Source organism: Gracilinanus agilis, chromosome 2 (genome assembly GCF_016433145.1).
Source record: "Gracilinanus agilis isolate LMUSP501 chromosome 2, AgileGrace, whole genome shotgun sequence".
NCBI classification, from domain to species: domain Eukaryota; kingdom Metazoa; phylum Chordata; class Mammalia; order Didelphimorphia; family Didelphidae; genus Gracilinanus; species Gracilinanus agilis.
In genome coordinates, this window is record NC_058131.1 from 461,645,476 (window position 1) to 461,662,103 (window position 16,628).

Genomic DNA, 16,628 nt, shown 5'->3' on the forward strand with positions numbered 1-16,628 from the left:
TAAACTTTCTCTACCAGCATATATAAGCAACTACTCTAAAAGCTATAATCTTAGAAAGTTGCTTGGAACTATGAGAAGTTGTCACTTTCCCAAAGTCACACAACCAGTCTGTGTCAGAGGTAGGACTTGAACTTACCCAAAGGTTCCTTACCTCAAGGCTGGCTCTCTCTATAATATAATGAATATAATATAATAAATTTAATATAACATAACATAATATAAAATAGCATAACATAACATAATATAATAAATATAATATGTAATAAAAGGCTGCCTCTCGATGCCTATATTGAAATCCAATCCCTCCTCAGAAGTAAGAACCTTGTCTTCTCCTCCTGAGAAGAAGCACTATACCTCCCAAGTGTTATACAAATAGTATTGATTAAAAATTTGGTCATTCTAAAGTCTTAGGAGAAGAAAGGAAATACTTTTTATAGGATATAGCTTATTGAATCTGGTGGACGGGGAAGATATTAGGGAATGTCATGAGTTTTAGAAACTATATACTCCCAAGGGAAATCCCTGTCAGAGAAGTTACTTTAAAAAATATCCAATTCGTCATTCCTCAATTGATAAGTGGTGGAAAGATATGAACAGGTAGTTTTCAGATGAAGAAATCAAAGCTATTTAGAGTCATATGAAAAAATGCTCTAAATCACTATTGGTTAGAGAAATGTAAATTAAAACAACTCTGAGATACCACTTTATGTCTACCAGATTGGTTAATATGACAGAAGAAGAAAATGACAAATGTTGGAGGAGATTTGGGAAAATTGGTACACTAACACATTGTTGGTGTAGTTGTGAACCGATCCAACCATTCTAGAGAACAATATGGAACTATTCCCAAAGGGCCATAAAACTGTGCATACTCTTTGACCCAGCAATAACACTACTAGGGCTATATCGCATAGATTTTTTTTAAAAGGACCTATTTGTACAAAAATATTTGTTACAGCTCTTTTTGTGGTGTCAAAAGGGGATTTGTATTGAGGGGAGGCCATCAATTGGGAAATGGCTAAACAAGTTGTGGTATATGTTTATAATGGAATGGAATCCTATTGTGCTATAAGAAATGATGGGCAAGATGCTTTTTAGAAAAACCTGGAAAGGCTCACACAAACTAATGTAAAATGAAGTAAACAGACCTGGGAGAAACGTTGTACATAGTAACAGCAAAATCGTGTGATGCTCAACTGTGAATGACTTTGTTCTTAGCAATACAACAATCTATGACAGTTCCAAAGGTATCTGGATAAAAAATGCCATCCACCTCCACAGAAAAAACTAAAGAAGTCTGAATGCAGATTGAAGTGTACTATTTTCACTTTCTTTATTTTTCTTGGGGGTTTTTGATCTGTTTTCTTTCACAACATGGCTAATATGGAAATATGTTTTGCATGATTGCACATGCATAGCCTGTGTCAAATTGCTTGCCATCCCAGGGACAGGGGAGAGGTGGGAGAGAGAGAAAATTTAGAATTCAAAGATTTTTTTAATGAATGTTAAAAGTTGTTTTTATATATGTAATTGGGAAAAAGAGAATATTATTTTTAAATATGCAATTCTCTACCCCTAGTTCTTTGCCCTTCATAATGTCCTTTCTTCCAGGCCTTAGTCCTTTTTCCCTTCCTCCACTCATATGACCTGTCTCTTAATAGTTCCTTCCTGTTTTCTAGCCAGCAGTCTTTCTGAAACCCTGCTACCATCCAGACGAAAAGGATTAAGATGTTAACAATTCTCTAGTCACCAAGCAAAGAATAAGCAGCAATTAACCTCTATTCCAAGGAAGGATTTTGTCTATGGAGCCTCACTTGCTTCCCTTAGTAGTGATTGGAGTTCTGCGTCACAAAAGGGTTTAATTAACTGAAATTTTTTAAGCCCTACACTTCTCCTCTTCTAGGAAATGACTGGTTCATTACACTCAAAATAAATGTAAGAAATAAGACAAGCATTTCCTTGTTCCATTTCCTGCTCCTTGTTTCATTAAAATATCAAAAGAGTTATTTTACATAGGTACTCTCTTTCTGGGGCTGATTCTGGTTCCAGAATTCTTAGGGTGAACATGATGAAGAGACTTCTCTACACCCACCTGCACCGATCATACTTAGAAGGAAGTGCTGAGAAGGAAAGAAGGTGAGTTGTTATTTAATGATAGATGGACCTATTATCCAAATAGATTCCCCAGTGCTCGAGGACCAGAGAGAATGTCCTTCAGGATATCACCAGGCTCATTGAAAAAATTAATTTTATGTAATGTGTCTACTTTGACACCCCTCTCTCAGAGCTTGGTTGCCTACATCGCCCCTCAGGGCTCCAAGGGTTCTCTTAGGGTTTTGAGGGAGGAGGGGGTGTCTTTCTCTGCCATGATTTCAAGCCCCCCAACAGCTGGGTTCCTCTATTTGTTTAGGGCCAGTTATTAGTACCCCAGTTCAATTTAATCACTCAATACTGGTTGCTTTTATAAAAAGATAGTTACTTCAAATATATAGCAAGGACAAAGGTACAACTATTTCTCTCTATGTCTACATAGTGGGGGTATCTAGGTTGGCTCAGTGGATTGAGAGCCAGGCCTAGAGATGGGAGATCCTGATTCAAATCTGGCCTCAGACACTTCCTAGTAGTGTCATACTCAGCAGGTCACCTAATCCCCATTGCCTAACGTTTACTGCTCTTCTGTCTAGAAACCAATATACAATACTGATTCTAAGATAAAAGGTTGTTGGATTTAAAAATCAGTCTGGCAGTCTACTGAACTATTTCTGGCCTGGACAAGCTACCCCCAGCCCCCAAGGTTTCCCAGCACAGTCTTCCTTATCTTCCCCTATCATAAACCTAAAACTGAAGCTATCTTATCTGATGAATATTAACCTTCTTGAGGAATGTTTGTCTATGTTTGCCTGCTTAACAATATTTGCCTATTTAATGTATGTTTGCCAAATGCTTCCAGACCCCTGTCCCTGAAACCCCCCCCCTCCCCAGATGCTTCCTGACCACCTGTCCCTGACACTACCTTGATAATTATGTATGTACCAACCCCCTTCCCCAAACATTTCTATATAAACTCTTGGCTGAGAATTCCAAGGGGTCCTTCAAGCACTCCTCTCTGCCTAGCTACCCTAGCTATTATTGCTAGTAAAGAATGAGCCTCTTCTTGCATATTGCATTGTCAGTGTGATTCTTCCTTCGGCCAGGGACCTGGGTTAGGTATTAAAATTTGGGTACAACAGTCTAACCCCAAATTTCCATATCTATAAAGAAGGAGAATTGGACTAAAATTTCTCCAATGTTTCCTAATTCTAAATCCCATGCTCTTTCTGTACACTATAAGTGATATTTTCACTTATATATTATATTCACCTGATAATCAAATGAGATAATATTTGTAAAGTACAGTATCTAGCTTAATAAATGCTTATTTGAAAAGAATAAGCCCCAATGAACCCCAAGAAGTATACCTGGTATATATATATATATATACATATATATTCATTTATATATTTACCTGATAATCAAACAAGATAATATTTGTAAAGCACAGTGTCTAGCTTAATAAATGCTTATTCAAAAAGAATAAGCCCCAGTGAACCCCAAGAAGTATACCTGATATAGGAGTTTGCTGCCAACTTGTAGAAGGCCTCCCCAGTGTGGACTTATTTGGCCTTGGCTCAGTTCCCTCTTCAGTAAAATTATTGAGTCTCAGTCTTTCCAGACTAGTGGAGAAATCTGAATTTCTAGCACCTCATAGGGTTTAGTAAATATTCTTTAATTCAACCGAATGCCAGAGTAATCCCTCTTCTTAAAGTTCAGATAAAAGCTTGTCAAATCCTTTAAGGAAATGTTGACAGGGAGTCCACTGCTGAGAAATATGGCCAAGTTGCATATCTGAACTTAGAGGGAGCTTAGGACCCCCAAAGGTGGAGATTATCACTGGACTGACAATGCTAGAAACCTCCTCACTTTAAATCCAGCTCTATCTGCCATTTGTGCCATTTGGTTAATCACTTTTCCATTTTCACCCTCTCCTCAAATTGCCGTCACTCCATCAGTGTGACAACATGGGACCTGCCTACAAGAGGTTAACCTTCAGGTTGTCATGCAGGTGATTTCTTAACTGGAGCCCAGACTCATGTTTACTGGCGCATAAGTCTTTGTTTTGACAATTGTGTTGGAGTACTTTAATGGCTGGCTGGCTCTGGCAGGGTTTGTTTGACCATGTTTTAAAAAGTGACTTCAACACTTGTGTTGGTGATTGGCAAGGCCCCATGGGTTGGTGACGGTGAAGCATGATGGACTGAACTCATTTGAACTCCTTGGATGATTTATTTTCTGTGGTTTCCTGCTGCTCTTGGGTGTCCACAGGCAAAGAGTAGAATGCTGTTTGCTATGCCCACAGAGCCTTCAGTCTACTCAGGGTTTATGGTAGTTTTATGTGTGTGTAGATGTGTGATATGCTGAGGTGATTTTTTTTTTCCTCTGAAACTGTGCTACTTGAAAAAGTCAGATTTCTCCTGATGACTCATGGTACAAAGGATGACTAACAGAAAGCTAAATGTCATCCGGCCTAATGCATGCCTAAAGATTTGTCTATTTTTGCAGAACTCCTAGCAGTCAGTTCAGTACAAGGTTAACCTGGTGTGAGAGACGAGGACCTATTCAGGCTTTTGTTCATGTTTCAGAATAAAATGAGATACTCGTAGATCTTCTAACAGGTAACGAGAAGTGGTGTCCTTCACTAAAACATGGAAAGATATTCAGAAAAGAGTCAAATTCATTTGGCTGGGCATAGCTTCCTGCTTCTACACTGGCCATGCTAGTGGTCCTGGCAAGCCTGAAGGAGAACAATTGTTTGCTCCTCCTGGCTTTTGTGCTTAGGCTCCCTGGAAGCTATTTTATGTCCTAAACTTAGTCCAAACCAGTTAGATCTTTTTTTTTTTTTTAATTTCTTAAATTTATTTTTTGTTGATTAATTAAGACAAATTTTCCATGGTTACATGATTCATGTTCCTTCCCTCCCCTCCTTCCAGCCCCCTCCAACATGCAATTCCACTGTGTTTCACATGTTCCATTGATCAAGACCTATTTCCATTTGCATTAGAGTGATCACTTAGAGCCTACATTCCCAGTCATATTCCCATCAACCCATGTGATCAAGCAATTGTTTTTCTTCTGTGTTTCTACTCCCACAGTTCTTTCTCTGGATATGGATAGCATTCTTTCTCATAAGTCCCTCAGAACTGTCCTGAATCATTGCATTGCTGCTAGTAGAGAAGATCATTACATTCGACTGTGCCAGAGGTTCTCCTGGTTCTCCTCCTTTCACTCTGCATCAATTCCTGGAGGTCATTCCAGTTCACATGGAATTCCTCCAGTTCCTTATTCCTTTGAGCACAAAAGTATTCCATCACCAACAGATACCACAACTTGTTTAGCCGTTCCCCAATTGAAGGATACCCCCTCATTTTCCAATTTTTTGCCACTACAAAGAGTGCGGCTATAAATATTTTTGTGCAAGTCTTTCCTTATGATCTCTTTGGGGTATAAACCCAGCAGTGGTATGGCTGGATTAAATGGCAGAAGCCAGTTAAATCTTTTTTTTTTTTTTTTTTAAACCCTTACCTTCCATCTTGGAATCAATACTGTGTATTGGCTCCAAGGTACAAAAGAGGTAAGAGCTAGGCAATGGGGGTCAAGTGACTTCCCCAGGGTCACACAGCTAGGAAGTGTCTAAGGCCAGATTTGAACCTAGGACCTCCCATCTCTAGGCCTGGCTCTCAATCCATTGAGATACCCAGCTACCTCCTAAAGTCAGTTAAATCTTTTTTTTTCTTTTTTTTTTTGTCCTCTGTCTTTTTTTTTTAATTTATTAATTTTCATTTTTTAGAAAAGTTAACATGGTTACATGATTCATGCTCCTACTTTCCCCTTCACCCCTCGCCCTCCCCCCACCCATGGCTGTTTAAATCTTGAGAAGGATGTCAAAAAGGAAAAACTAGCCTAGTCTACACAGAAGATGTTGTTCCTACCCCACTTGGAATTCTGGTCTTTCCCTCAACATTAGAAGATTTGGGTTTGTGTTCTGGGCTTTTAACAACCCTGTCTGTTAGTTGAAAATAGTATGTATACTCTAAGGGCAGGAAGGCAGCAACTGCTTGCTAGTTACCCTAAAGAGAGCATTACTTTCTTTCCCATGATGAGGCTGCCTGCATGCAGGAGATAAAGGCATGGAGACAATGAACCCTGACCTGCTATTCTCTGATTGTTTCAGCAGGAGGGAGAATAAGAAAGCCAACTCCAACCTTCATGATGGATCAGGGCAGCTCTAGGGGTTTGATTACCAGGGTGGCCTTCCTTTCCTAAATGTATTTATCCCTTGGAAAAGTTCTGTGTGCCAGACTGTGCTGAGTTTTTGTTTTTACAGAGCTAATACTGTCATTTATTGCAAAACCGCTTCTCTGAAGACCTTAAGACATGGACAAGTACCACAGGGTTGGAAGATGGCAATCCTATTTCAAAGTCAGAAACGGCTTGATCCTTGATGACATTTTCCCCTTTTTTCTTGGTTATCCTTATGTCAGAAGACACTGGCAGCCTTAGGACCCTGATATGGATGACTCAAACTCCAAATCTGTAAGGACTTCATTAAAAAATGGCAGGGGATAAAGAACTGATCCTGCCTATGTGAATACTAGGGTTCTTGTACTGGTCTGAACAAAGATTCAGACTCCCTGTAATTTGACACTTTTCTCGTGATTCACAGGATAATCAGAAATTTCTAGGAGGTTTGGCTAGAGCAGCATTAGTTGACTTTTGGAGTTTTACTCCCATCCTGATTGAAACCTGAAGAGATCCTTCACTCTTATTTCTGAGTGCCTTGTCCCATGGAATATCTGCCTCTGGAGATTCTGGCTTCAGGTGTGACATCAGGGATACCAAGTGGGCTTGGTATGCTGGATTTGTTTTTGGTTTTTTTGAACCATCACCTGGACCTGCATAAGGTCCCCTAAGAAACCATTCTTGACCTTGGCACTAATTAGAATGTAAAGGATCAGTTTAACTGGATCAACCTGAGACAGTTGCTCAGGTCAATGCCTATAATTTGTCATGATGCTTCCTGCCACAGGAAAACCTCAGAAACTTGGTGGTAAAGGAAGAGGAAACTATAATTTCTAGATCTTACCCATCTAGATCTCTAGGTTATATGACCCTTTGAAGACTCTACCCTCCAGATCTATATGGCTATATGAACCATTCTGGAGCCCACAGAAGTAGCAAATCAAGCAGCACCAGAAAGTGAATTAAATGAGCTGAGGGAAGTTTTATAGAATTGCTGGAGAACCAGAGCAAAGCTACCAATGAAACTTCTGCCTACTCAGGTAAATCTAGGTCACTATCTATTCTGATCAAACCAGTTATAGGAGATTTGGCAATAGATGGAATTCAAACTCCAGTTAGCTTATTTTGTGGCACAAAAGACAATGAAAAGACCCTTGTTGGTAGGTTTAAGCTTAGAGCATGTTAGAAACAATGACATATAAAATTTTTAGAATGGAGTGAAAAATAGAATTAAAAAAAAAACATTGTTAAGGACATTTATGAGCATAAGTTGCGACCCAGTCTGATTGGCATGGCCAGTCATGTATTGAAATGAGGGATAACAAATAGACAGATAAGAATGAAGTCTAGTGGCCTATGGGTCTTCCCCACCATTTAAGAGCAAATGTTCTCTATATGATTGCCTTTTTTAAAAAAAGTAAATGAATTAATTTGTTTATTACATTAAAGTTCCCAGGTATTTTCTTCCCTCCCTCCCCTAACCCCTATTACAAAAGGCATCATTTGACAAAAAGATATAGGTTAATATAAAACTTTGTTTTGCTTGTTTCTATTTATCATTTCTTCCTCTGGAAGTGGACATAACACAAATTATTCTTCAAATAACATTTCTGTTGCCATATATAATGTTCTCTTGGTTATGCTCATTTTTCTCTTCATAATTTCATGTCGGTCTTTCCATGTTTTTTTAATTAATCTGCTCATTTGGAACTATGTTCAAAGGACTCTAAAAGTATACATATCTTTTGATCTATCAATCCATTACTAGGTCTATATCCCAAAGGAATTTTTTTTTTAAAAAGGAGGACCTATTTCTATAGAAAATATTTTTTTACAGATCTTTTTGGTAGCAAAGAATTATCTATCAATTGAGGAATGGCTGAACAAGTTGTGGTATATTGATAGTTATGGAATACTATTCGTGCTATAAGAGACAAGTGAGATGCTTTCAGAAAAATCCAGAAAGACTTACATGAACTGATGCAAAGTGAGGTGCGCGGAACCAGAAGAACATTATATATAGTGACTGTAATCTTTTTTTGATGAACAACTGTGAATGACATGGTTATTCTCAGCAATGCTGTGATCCAAGACAATCCCAGAGATTCATGATAGAAAAATCCATCTTCCCTATGAGAAAGAACTGATGGAGTCTGAATGTAGACTGAAACATATTTTTTTATTTCACTTTCTTTCTTCCTTTTTTCCCCTCTTCATTTATGATCTCTTTCACAAAATGACTATCATGGAAAAATGTTTTACACAATGGCACATGTGAAATTTATTTCAGGTTACTTACCATCTCAGGAAAAAAGGTGGTAGAGAAGAATGAGGAAGGGAGAGTGGGAAGGAGGGAGAGAATCTGTAACTCAAAAATTTCTTTAATTGATTGTTAAAAAGTTTTTATATATAATTGGGGGAAATGAAATATTATTTAATAGTATATAAAATATTATTTATATATATAAATATAATATAAAATATTATTTAAACAAACAACTTAGAAAAACTTTAGAACTCTAAACAATGTGGTGACATTAATTCCAGTGGTCTGAAGATGACCTAGAGAGGTGATAGACTTACAATGCAGAGTGAGACATACATTTCTGGACATGACCAATGTGAGAATTTGTTTCTTTTGACTATGAATATTTCTCACGAAGACTTATTTTTCTTTGTTTTTATGGTCCAATGGAGAAGGGAAGAAGGAGAGAAAATATAAATTTATTAATTAGGAAAAAAATTAAAAAGAGAAAAAGGCAGTAAAGAGAAAGAACACACTTCCATTTGGGCATGTTTCTTCAGAGTCTTTGGTTTCAGGTTCACTACTAACTTCTACCATTATGAATACTAATAGATGAAGACAATGTTTGAAGCAATCCAAAAGTGGGACTTTATTTTCTTAAATACAAGAAGTACAAAAAAGAGTCTTACTTGAATGTTGAAAATCCTGTTTGTTTTTCTTACTTTCAAAAATCTATATCATGAGGTCAGATGCCAAACATAAAATTTAACTTTATAGCAGTTTTGGAAGGTAAGGGTTTAAAAGAAAAAACCCAACCCATATATTAAGAAAGATAGTTTAGCTGACTAGTTTAACAGAAAGCAACCAGTCAGTCTGATAAACATTTATTAAGTTCATACAGTAACCATGTGCCTGGACTGTGCTAAATGCTGAGGTAACAAGAACAAGAAAGACAGTCCCTGCCCTTGGCGAGCTAACAATCTACTTGGGACCAAAGGAAGTTGAAAGGGGTAGATGGGGAAAGTACTCAGCCTAAAGGCATGATGGAAACATCTAAAGGAGTGCAGACTGGTGGGAAATAAAGAAAAGGGAAGAAAGAGCTCTTTAATAAAAATAAATCAGGAAAATAGAGACTTTCATTTTTAATTATTTTGGCCAGAAATGAGAAGGAACATGACTTCCTCTTATATTAACAAATGAAGGAGTACCTCTTATCCAAAGTAAAATTACATGCGTTATTGTTGACATATAAAAGTTAAGATTAGGAAAATATATCTATTTAAATAAATGTTCCAGTCTGGGTTTTTCCTGAACAGAATGACCTTATCTTTTCAAAGAAAGCCAGCCTTACCCTCTTTTTGATTGTTTTTGAAAGGAGGAGGCAAGACTGATTAAATAAAACCATGTGCTAATTGTTTTAGCAAGCCAGAAGGCTATTGTCCTTTCAGTTTTAAAACAATGAAAGTTTATAATCTCCACTGAAAAAGACAGAGTCTCATTCCAAAGGGCTGTGAGCCTGGGGAAGTATTAGTATGAAAGGAATGAGAAAACAGACTGACCTCTGCTACTTTCAAAAATATGACCATGAAATTTCCAGATAAAGAAATCAAAACTATCAATAAGTACATGAAAAAGTGTTCTAAATCTCTTATAATTAGAGAAATGCAAATCAAACCAATTCTGAGGTACCTCACACCTAGCAGACTGGCTAACATGACAGCAAAGGAAAGTAATAAATGTTGGAGGGGATGTGAAAATAGGGACATTAATGCATTGCTGGTGGAGTTATGAATTGATCCAACCATTCTGGATGGCAATTTGGAGCTAAGCCCAAAGGGCTCTAAAAGACTGCCTGCCCTTGGATCCAGCCATACCACTGCTGGGTTTACACCCCAAAGAGACAATAAGGAAAAAAACTTGTACAAAAATATTTATAATTGCACTCTTTGTGGTGGCAAAAAAATTGGAAAAAGAGGGTATGCCCTTTGATTGGGAAGTGGCTGTACAAATTGTGATATCTTTTGGTAATGGAATACTATTGTAAAAATGAAATGGAGGAATTCCATGTGAACTAGAAAGACCCCCAGGAATTGAAGCAGAGTGAAAGGAGCAGAACCAGAAGAACCTTATACACAGAGATGGATACACTGTGGCACAATCGAATGTAATGGACTTCTCTACTAGCAGCAATGAAATGACCCAAGACATTTCTTAGAGACTTATGAGAAAGAACGCTATCTACATCCAGAGAAGGAACTGTGGGAGTAGAAACACAGAAGAAAAAAAAAAACTGCTTGATCACAGCAGTTGTAGATTCTAGATGATCACTCTAGTGCAAATATCAATAATATGGAAATAGGTCTTGATCAATGACACACGTAAAACCCAGTGGAATTGCTCCTTGGCTGTGGGAGGGAGGTGGGAGATGGGGAGGGAAAGAACATGAATCATGTAACCATGGAAAAATTTTCTTAATCAATTAAATAAAATTTTAAAAATATATGGCCATGAGTCTGGAAAAAAGGGATTAGGAATTATCTTGAGAGAAGATCTAATCTAGGATTGGGGAGAAATTGGTTAACTAGGAGAATTCTTATTTACTTGTTGCTTTTTAGTCTGTCTTTGTTTCTGTGAATACAAATCTCAACCTTTTCCCAGGTTTGAAAACGTAGAGCCCTTTACTGTCCAAACAAATTATATAAGGTTTATTTCAATGACTCTATATTATAATTTCTTGCATTTTTAGATGTATCAGCAGACAAGTTAAAAATGGCTAGGAAAAGGCTAATCAACACACCATAAAATATTAAAAAAAAAAAAAAAACAAGAGCAAGATCTCCAGCATGTTTGATATATCTTTGATGGAAAATGTATGGAAAACCATAAACCAGAAAAACACAAGATGGGCAATATTGGCTGGGTTGTAATTTGTGAAAAGAATCTCCATGTTGATAAGCTCAATACTCTTCTCACCAAATCTCCCCAAATTTTTATTGCTATTTTGATTCAGCCTAAAAGTCCCTATTTTGTCATTTGAATACCAGCTCTTAGTTTATCCTTATAGAAGTCCCTATTTTGTCATTTGAATACCAGCTCTTAGTTTATCCTTATTACGAGACCCAACCAAATTATACTTCACTTTTTACTATGCAGGTCCTCATCACCTAAGTATAAATTTGAACATTCCCAAGATTAATTTAGCCATGTTTGGTATCACCTACAATGTCTCACCTGCTACTCATCTGTGTATGTTATGTTCCACTAGGTTGATTTAGCAGGAGAACATTGATTTTACTTAATCTTCTTTTCCTACAGAGGCAGAGTTTTGGCTGAGGTTCTTTCTAGTGTCATTATCCCAGCCCCTCTTAATTCCAGTGCCTTTTCTCTATTTTTTTTTTTTTTTTTATCCTGGGACTCCATTCTAGGAGCATAGGGCCACAACCAGTAGGCAATGGGTCACACAGTCGCTCAGGGTCACCCAGCTGGGAAGTTTCTGAGCCCGGGTTTGAACCTAGGACCTTTTGTCTCTAGGCCTGGCTCTCAATCCACTGAGCTAGCCCAGCTGCCCCTACTTTAGGTTGCAGTTTCTTTAGCAGATGTAGTTTTTACAGGGTGGGGTTGCTAGCCCCACGCCCAACCCTCCTCCTTTTTCATCCGGGCTAGGGACCGTCCTTGGCCCAGGAGTGGTAAGAGTGGGCATAGGGGTCAAGTGACTTGCCCAAGGTCACACAGCTGGAAGTGTCCGAGGCCGGACTTGAACCTAGGACCTCCAGTCTCTAGGCCTGGCTCTCAATCCACTGAGCCACCCAGCTGCCCCCCTTTTCTCTATTACTTCCTATTTATTGTGTATATAGCTTGCTTTATATATATTTGTTTGCAAGTAGTCTCCCTCAACTTAACCTCAACTAATGATTGTAAATTCCCTAAAGACAGAGACTATTTTTTTGCCTCTTATTGTACCTCTAGCACTTTGCACAGTGCCTGGCACATAGTAGGCATTTAGTAAACATTTGTCAATTGATTGATATACTTATGGACAGGTAAGTGGTGCAGTAAGTAGAGCATTGGGCTTAGAACCAAGAAAACTAATCTTTATGAGTTCAAATCCAGCCTCAGACACTTTCTAGCTCTGTGACTATGCATCTGCATAGCCCTCTTTTTCTCAGTTTCCTCATCTGTAAAATGAGCTGGAAAAGGAAATGGCAAACTACTCTAATATCTTTGCCAAGAAAACCCCAAATCAGATCCTAAATAGTCACAGGTGACTGAAAGAAGTGAACAACAACAAATTTATGACAGGGACCATGTCATGATATCTAGAAGAGACTTCAGTGTCTGTTCCAACTTCCTCCTATCATAAATGAAGAAATTAAAACTCATACAGGTGAAGCATTTTGACCAAGATTACATAAAAAACTGAAATTTGTTTTTGTTTTTTTTTACATTTTTTAAGTTTTTATTTTGAATATTTTCCCATAGTTACATATTTCATGTTCTTTCCCTCTCCCCCAATACCCCCCCAAACCTCCCCCTTAGCCGACTCGCAATTCCACTGGGTTTTTACATGTATCGTTGATCAAGACCTAATTCCATATTATTGATAGTTGGACTAGAGTTATTGTTTAGTGTCTACATCCCCAATAACATCCCCATCAGCCCATGTGTTCAAGCAGTTGAAAAAACTGAAATTTGAATAGAGGCACTGTGACTTCACATTCCTACATCCCTCAGCTACCTCAAGTTGTCTCTCTACTGGTCAAAATTCTACAGTTCACTTATTTCAAGCAATACTTCAAGGAATAAACAAGTATGGAATGCCCCCATGGTCAAGTTGGTCCTGGGATTTGACTTGTATTTCTTTGTTTCCTGACTGTGCATGCACCCATTCAGCTCCAATGAAGGCTGGCTGGTCCTGGAAGCTGCTTAGTTCCCTGGGTGAGGGCCAAGGAAACTAGACCTATTGCATCAGTTGCTAATCTCGGTTGTCATTGTTTGCAAGAGGAGGGGCACTTTATTACTTCCTTGAGTAAAAAGCCTGGGTAAACAATAGTTATTTATAATCTGTAGATCCATTTGGGGCCCAGAGAATACGTCGTTTCTGGAGAAATGAGGGCTTATGGTAACCTGCTATGGTTAGCCTGTTAGACCAAGCTTCATTCCAGTGACCCCCTAGTCAAAATCCAAGCCTACCCCTGGGCAGACAAGCTGGCTTTTATTTATTAGGCATTTACTAGGAACTCTACTAAGCACTAGAGATACAAATACAAACAAAAAGAAAGATAATCTTTGTCCCTGAGTAGTTTACATTCCAAAAGAGGAAGAATATATATATATAAAATAAATGTTGAAAAAGGAGGGGAGATACTCATGCAGAGACAAGGTGGAAAAGTTTGTAGACTGAGAAACACAGCCAGGAGAGGAACCAACCTTGGCTGGACCTCAAAATTGTGCCCAGAAGGAAGTCACCAAAAGGACAAAGGGATTAACATGTTAAAAAAATATTCCATGGTGAGGAGCTCCCAGGCACTGAAGGAAGTTCTAGGTATGTTGTAGGAGAATTTGGTGTTAATCTGGGTCTGGAGGGTGCTCTCTCAAAGAATTACTAGGTTCTGATGAATATCTCTAAAAATAGAGAGATTTATTGAGTTGAATGCCTGGAAGGCAAGTGAAGATAAGAACTGCCTGCCCAAAAAGAAGGGGTCCAGGATTTTTATACTTTAAAGGGACAGAGACTACATGACCAGAAACAGAGGTGGAGCGGACAAGTGACATTTCCATGTGAGGTGCCTTAAAATCAGGGCTAGCAGCACAGACATCTTAGATCGTAAAGGAAGGTGAATTGCATAGCTCAGAAAATGAATCTTTGTTTGAGATGCCAATGGTTGGTACTTATCTGTGCTTATCAGAAAGGGCTAGGGGAAATCCTCCTGAAACAAAAGGCTTTTGATCTTGCACTTTTAGTTCCTTTAGTTGCACCCAGGCTGGCTTTTTTTAGCCAGCATTGCAAGAGTGCGAGAATGGAGAATTCCTCACATATTCTTTGACCTGGGATTCCTCTAGAGATTTGGGGTGCCCAGGGTGTCCTGTCCTCCCCATACCAAACAGATAGATCTTTAGTATTTTCTGATACCTTACAATACAGCAAACATCTAGTTTTAATCATTGCTTTCCTAAACTTACAAGTCAGCCTTTGAGTTGATCTAGCCTTTTTAAAGTCAGAAGGCACTCTGGATGAAAATGAAGCCCTGACTTGGACCAGAACCAGGCTGATTTCATAGGTAAGGACCCATTTCCTGAGTGGTGCTAATTTAGGTGAATTTTTTAGTTTAGTTTATTTGGTTCTGTGGATGTCAATTTGCAGAGGTAGCCCCAAATCAACAATATCTGCATATGTTTCACCAATGGTAGGGGAGGCACAATATTTCGTAAACTTAGAGCTAGAAAAGGCTTTAGAGGCTATCTCATCCAAACTCTCATTTTACATGTAAGGAAACTAAGATTCAGATAAGTTAATTAACTTATCCCAGAACACAATATAGCTTTTAGGACTTAAACCCAACTGCTCCTAACTCTAAATCCAGCACTCAGTCTCCTGAATTGTTTGGCCCCCTATGGTAAAAAGATAGGAGCGAGGGGACAGCTAGGTGGCTCAGTACATAGAGCCAATCCTGTAGACAGGAAGTCCTGGGTTCAAATATGTCCTGAAATACTTCCTAGTTGTGTAACCCTAGGTGAGTCACTTGATCCCAGTTCTTTAGCCCTTACCACTTTTCTGTCTTATTAATACATAGTATTTAAATTTTGTATTTTTAATGTTTTATTAATTAATTTTTTGTTACATGTAGAAACAATTTTAACAATTGTTTTCTGACATTTTAGGATTCAGATTTTCTTCTTCCTTCCCTCACCACCCCTCCTCTTGGCAGTAATTAGTCTGATATAGTGCTTTCATGGAATATATATTTCCATATTGCTCATGTTGTGACAGAAGTCATATCACACTTATAATGAGTTCATGAAGGAAATAAAGTAGAAGATGGCATGCTTTGATCCACAACCAGACTCCAACAGTTCTTTCTTTGGCTATGGATAGCATTTTTCAACATAAGTCTCTTGTAGATATTTTAGGAATTTGTTTTGCTGAGAGTATAGTTTAGTCCTTCACAGTTGGTCATCATTTAATATTTCTGTTCCTGATACATTGTTCTCCTGGTTCTGCTCACTTCACTTTGCATCACTTCATATAAATCTTTCCAGGTTTTTCTGAACTTATCCCATTCACCATTTCTGATAACACAATAGTATTCCATTAGATCCATATACCATAGCTTGTTTAGTTATTCCCCAAATGGTGGACAACCCCTCAGTTTGAATTCTTTGCCACTACAGAAGTAGCTGCTAAAAATATTTTTGTACAGGCAGAACCTTTTCTCCTATCTCCGATCGCTAAGGGATATAAACCCAGCAATGGTATTGCCAGGTCAAACAGTATGTGTAATTTTATGGCTTTGGGGGCATGGTTCCATATTGCCCTTCAGAATGGTTGTGTCAGTTCACAGTTCCACCAACAGTACAACTACATAGTATTGATTCTAAGATAGAAGGTAAGGATTTTTTCTTTGTTGTTTTGTTTTTTAAAAAAGGAGGATTCTCATCTTATAAGGGAATTCCCTAAGTGGAAATGATTCATTTTGAGCAATCAGTTAAAGTAATACATTGTAAAATGATACAGATCCTTTTGTCCACAGTTCTCAACAGCCTCAGAAAATGTGGCCATTTCTTCTCATACACATTTGAGTATTTCAAAGCCCGTCATGCATACCTGCATTTATACCTACCTGGGAATGTTTGTAGCTTATGAATTTTACTGTATTCACTTATAGAGGGGGAAGTACAGTGGAACCCAATTACTTGACTTCTCTTTCCTTATCTGTAAAATGAGAGTATTGGACTAAATGGCTGGGGTAGATGACCTCCAAGATCCTTTCTAGGTCAACCTTTATGATCCAATGGTTCTTTGCTTTCTGTCTCTGTATCCCAAAGAGAT